The following is a 5611-nucleotide window of genomic DNA, read 5'->3' as shown; positions in this document are numbered from 1 at the left end:
ATCCATCAATAAAACACACGTGGTTTCCGTGGACGAAACTGTCGCTGCTCAGAGCCACACCCCCGCCTGGCTCCTCCCATCTCTCTCCAGGGGCCTCAGTCTTGCCTTGTCTTGGTTTGGGTACCTACTCCGGAAGGAATCGGACGCTGAGAAGAGGCCTCCTGTGAGGCTTGGAAAGGGGTGTAGTAAGGGGAGAAGCCCTGTAGGGGCGCCAACGAGCAGGTGACGCCCCTGGCAGTGGGTGCACAGCCCACTGGGGGCCCTGGGTGGGGGCCTGCGTAGAGTACGCACTTAGAGTGATTCCACCCCAGGAGCAGCGGGCTGGGCTATTTACCCTCCATCTCCTGGGAGTGTTGGGTCGAGGGCTCAGGCTGGGTCACAGTTCCTTGCAGCAAGGAGCAGTCGGGATCCGTGAGTGAATGCTGGGTTATGGGCTCGCTGGGGTGGCCGCTACATTGTCCATCTTTAAATGGGCATATCTCTGGATCTCTTGACTCAACAGTTTCATTACAGCAGATGGAGGAGGGGGCAAGGCGTTTATCCACCCACTTTGGGATATGGCCAAACTCCTTCCACTGTGACCTGTCCTGCGTAGGGCAGACTTGGGGGTCCAGGGGGAGCCAGAGGGAGCTGCATCTGCTCCTCCCCTCCAGCTACTCCCCAGCGGGATCTTTATAACAGACCTGACCCCTGACCTTCCCGAGCTCCTCAGCTGCCTCCACCCAATCTGTCCCCTGCCCTGAGGTCTCTAGAAATTCTTGTTCCACGCTAAGGCCATACTGATCCTTCCTCCTGGGCCACCTCCTGCAACCCCCAGCTGACTTCCTTTTTAGATTGTTTCTACCCTTCAAGGCCCAGCTCCATGTTCCCTCCTCCAAGAAACCCTCTGCACTGCCCCAAGCTGAGAAATGGCTCTGACAATTCTCAAATGGTTTGCTTAGTAGAGATCACTGAATCAGACCAAAAAAATGTAAAAAACACACAGTTTTAGTATCAGCATTTGTAAGGTTTGTGTGCCCCTATCCCATATTGTAGCTCAGATAGTAAAGAATCTGCCTGCAATGCAGGAGACTCGGATTCGATTCCTGGGTTAGGAAGATCCCCTGGAGAAGGGAATGGCTCCCCACTCCAGTATTCTTGCCTGAGAATTCCATGGACAGAGGAGCCTGATGGACTGCAGTCCACGGGGTCACAAAGAGCTGGACATGACTGAGCGACGAACGTTTTCACGACTTTTCATCCCACGATCATTCTAGCAAGGTCCAAAGCTGATTGGTCTAGCTTGGCTGGAGACACGTTAGTCAACTTGACCAATAATTTCAAGACCCTTGTTCTGGGTCTTCCTTGGTGGTCCAGTGGTTAGATCCCTGGTCAAGCAACTAGATCTCACATGCTGCAACTAAGACTGGGCACAACCGAAAAAAAAAAAAAAAGACCCTGACCCCGTCACCCCAGCACTCCCCAGCGGGCGTCTCTCGGTAAAATTCAGTCTTGCATTCCACCGCTAGCGCACACAGACCTGGACGTGGATACAGAGGCAATGTGTGTGCAGGCTTCAAAGTCTTCTAAGGGGTAATGTCCAGATCCAGCCTGGGGTTTGTCCTCCGATCTTCCCAGTCCTCGTCACCTTCATCCCCAGTGAAGTTGGGGCTTTGGAGTTCCAGTTTCCAGGGGAGAGACATGATAAGATCAAAGTTTGTGCAAGCCTCCATCCCTGGGGCTTCTGTGGGTGGGAGAGGAGGTGGGGTCGGGGAGCAAAAGAGGCAGGAGACCGAGGGCGCAGTGGAGGGACACTCCAGGGTGTGTCTGGGGTACAGCCACCAGGACCTGTGGATGGCTCGGATGTCGGGGTGAAGGGCTTCACACGCGACTCATACAGGGAGTTCCCTCTTACACAGGGAAACCTGCAGAGAATGCAGAGGCTGTGGGGTGAACTCAAGGCCTCTGTGAAGTGTTCAAGTTCAGCTGGAGAGCTCTCTCACCCAACTCATATGCAGGTCCTAAATCCTCCCACCTGCTTCCTTCTGTCCCTTCCTACCCCCAGAGAAGGGGTGGGCCGCTGTCTGCACCCCAGCCCGTGACAGCGCACTCTGGGCATCCGGCTGAGCACACAGCCCCGGCCACGCCCAGGAGCACCATTGCCACGTGCACCACGGTCGCTATGCGAGTGCAAATTTCTCCATCTGGGGTACCCTTCTGAGGACCCCCTTCCTCAGGTCTCAAGGACCCTGGCCATGCACATGAGGTGCATGAACTGCCAAACTAGAACCACCCGCCCTCCCCAGGCCGCCTCCTCGCCACAGTGTCGCAGTCACAGCTCCCCATACAACCAGACACAGGGCCAGGGACTCAGGAGGAAGAGAGAGAGCAAGGCAGCCAGTCCTCTGGGGGAAACTGAGGTATGGCCAGAAAGGGCCCTTTTTCAACCTCTGGATCTTACCCACATGGTGGATAAGAAGGTGGGCCGGGCCCTGAAGTCAGTGCCCAGTGTGGAATTCATAAAAATAGGGGCTGCTTTCAAACCCTGGGGGGCCTCCAGGGCCGATGGGTGTGGCTCTGCTCAAGCCTGGGGGGTTGCACTTTCACCATCTGCCTTTAGGTGGCGCCCAACAGTGCCCTTTGGATTCCGAAGTCCCCATGTAAAGTTTCAAAACAGTGAAATAGTAATAAATGGGGCTTTCCAGCTGGTGCTAGTGGTGAAGAACCCACCTGCCAACACAGGAGACATAAGAGACACGGTTTCGATCTTTGCGTAGGGAAGATCCCCTAAAGGAGGGCATGGCAACCCACTCCAGCATTTTTGCCTGGAGAATCCCATGGACAGAGGAGCCTGGTGGGCCACAGTCCACAGAGTCACAAAAAGTTGGACAAGAACTGAGGCGACTTAACACGCACAATAATAAGTAAACCTATCTTGGCTTCCAGGGAGTCTGCCCCATATTTTTCGTCTGAGGCTGAGGAATGAAAGAGGCAGAATGGCATGACACATTCACGTGTGTGTGACTATACAAGTCCATTAAGGTGTACTTGTGGGCTTGCTACTAGGTTCTGGAAACGCCCCTGAGCCCAGTGCTCGTTCTGCCCCTGCTGGCTCTGTGACAGTGGAAGCAAGGAGGGTTGTGTGGGAGTGTCCTACCACCAGTCTTTCTAAGAACACCATGGTGATGCTGGCCAGGGCCATTGTCATCATCAGAGGGGGTCCAAGTCTCCCAGGAGCTTGGTGACTGGCTGGAAGCACCGTGAGAAGTCTGACTTGGATAAAAACAATGATGAAAGTCAGAGATAAGAAAGATGCATTTTTGAGAGCACTATAAATAGAGACAGTGAAACAGTGTGGAATGAGAGCGTGGACCTCAGTGTGGGCAGAAACTGTGGGACCTTAGACATAGGGACTTCGTGAAAGTTAAGTCACTCAGTCGTGTCCGACTCTTTGCGACCCCCTGGACTGTAGCCTATCAGGCTCCTCCGTCCATGGGATTTTCCAGGCAAGAGTGCTGGAGTGGATTGTCATTTCCTTCTCCAGGGGAATCTTCCCAACCCAGGAATCGAACCCGGGTCTCCCGCATTGCGGGCAGACGCTTTACCATCTGAGCCACCAGGGAATAGCCAGTGTAGGACAGAGAACATGGACTCACTCAGTGCAGAACAGACAATGAAGAAGGTCCAATGGAAAACGGGCAACATGAACATCCAACGTAGAATGGAGAACGCAGAATAGAGGGACGTCCAGTGTGGAACAAACAGCATAATATATGCAGTGTAGAACAGGGAGTGAGGAACACTTCCTGCTGTATAACTGAAATGTTGGCATTTCCTGGTGGCCAGTGGCTAAGACGCCATGCTCCCAGTGCAGGGGGCCTGGGTCTGACCCCTGGGCAGGGACCTAGACCCTGCAGGCTGCAACTAAGACAAGACACAGCCAAATAAATATATTAAAAAAAAAAAAAAAGAACTGGGGCTTCCCTGGTGGCTCAGTGGTAAAGATCTGCCTGCCAATGCAGTAGACAAGGGTTCGTTCCCTGATCTGGGAAGATCCCTCATGCTGTGGAGAAGCTATGGAGCCCGTGCTCTAGAGTGTGGGAGCCGCGACTACTGAAGCCCGTGCACCCCAGAGACTGCTACTGCTCTGCCACAAGAGGAGCCGGACAATGAGAAGGCTGCACACTGCTCCTAGAGAGGAGCCCCTGCCTGCCGAAACTAGAGAAAAGCCTGCGCGGCAATGAAGACACAGCACAGCCAAATATATAGAGTTATTGTTCTTGTTTTTTTTTAAGAGCTGACATGTTGAGCAAACAGTGAAGGGTGGAGTACATGGGCCAAGAGCAGACTTTGGCATTTGTTTTGCGTGAGGTGGGAGCAATGGATGGTTGTGAGCAGAAATACAGTCGGGTTAAGTGTTAACAGTTGCCTTTAAGATGCTTGGGGAAAACAGACTGTGGGAGTGGGTGGGGAAAGCGGAATGGAAGCTGCAGGGGACCAGGGAGGAGGAGGTTGCAGGTGGGAGAAGAGGCTGGACTGGGTGGAGGCTGTAAAGGGAGGGAAGGGGCGCTGGGTGGGACAATGGTCACAGTTGGAAGGTGAAGCCATTAGGAGGGACTAATAGATCAGGTATGGAGCAAGAGAAAGAATTTAAGGCCAACTTCAGAATTTGGGAATAAGCACCTGGAAGATGTAGCTGCCTTTTCTGCAACAGGGAGAGACTGCAGAGGGAAGATCAGAACTCCAGGGGCCGGGATGTGTGCGAGCTGCCTGCAGTTCACCACATGAGGGCGCTGTGATGCCTCGACGCATAAACCCGATGGCCCGGGGAGAAGTTAGGATGCGGATTAGAGACTGGGGCCTTCCAGAGTCTCAGTATGTTTATCAATTTAATGGAGACAATTGTCCCAGCACCCTGATCTGCTGCAGAAAGCAGTCGAGTCAGCCCTCCAGCCTGGTGAGCAATGGACCTGCAGCAAAAGTCCCCCTTTTCACTTGGTCCACCTTTTCTGACACCCTCCCCAAACCTCACCTTCCCTGGATCCCACCTGGATGCTGTAGCCCCGAGGGATGTCTCATGACCCCCAAGTAGGACCTGTGAAATCCTAGCGGTCCTCACTGCCTTTGTTACCCACCTTCTCTCAAGCCAACCCACTGGGTCCAGAGGATCAAAGTCACAGAGTGAATCTCCTGCAAACGGACATCCACATATGCTCATATGAAAAAACAAAAACACTCGTGGAGACAAGGCAATCAGCTATACATATTTGTATAGTTATATACAAATATACATATATACATGTATATATACATATACAATCAACTATACACAAGTCCCACAAAGACCCTCAGACAGTCACACCCACAGAATATGTCCACGTTCAGGCAGACATACTTATCCATAGAAATACAGCTGCAAAACTTGGGCTTGAAGCTCTTTCCTCTAAGCCTTGAAACAGAAAACAGTAGATTTCTGAGGCTGACATTTAGTTCTTGATCTAGCCATGCCGGAAGCTGACTATGCTTTTGGAGTTTTCACACGGGCCAGTTTTTTCCCTTTATTACTGGAGCCCATGTAGGTGGCCTCCCCACCCTGCACTCCCCCCCAACCCCCACTTCCCCCTTCCACCCC

The sequence above is a fragment of the Bos mutus genome, chromosome 7 (assembly GCF_027580195.1).
Source record: "Bos mutus isolate GX-2022 chromosome 7, NWIPB_WYAK_1.1, whole genome shotgun sequence".
Taxonomy (NCBI): Eukaryota; Metazoa; Chordata; class Mammalia; order Artiodactyla; family Bovidae; genus Bos; species Bos mutus.
This window is presented reverse-complemented; position numbering follows the sequence as displayed.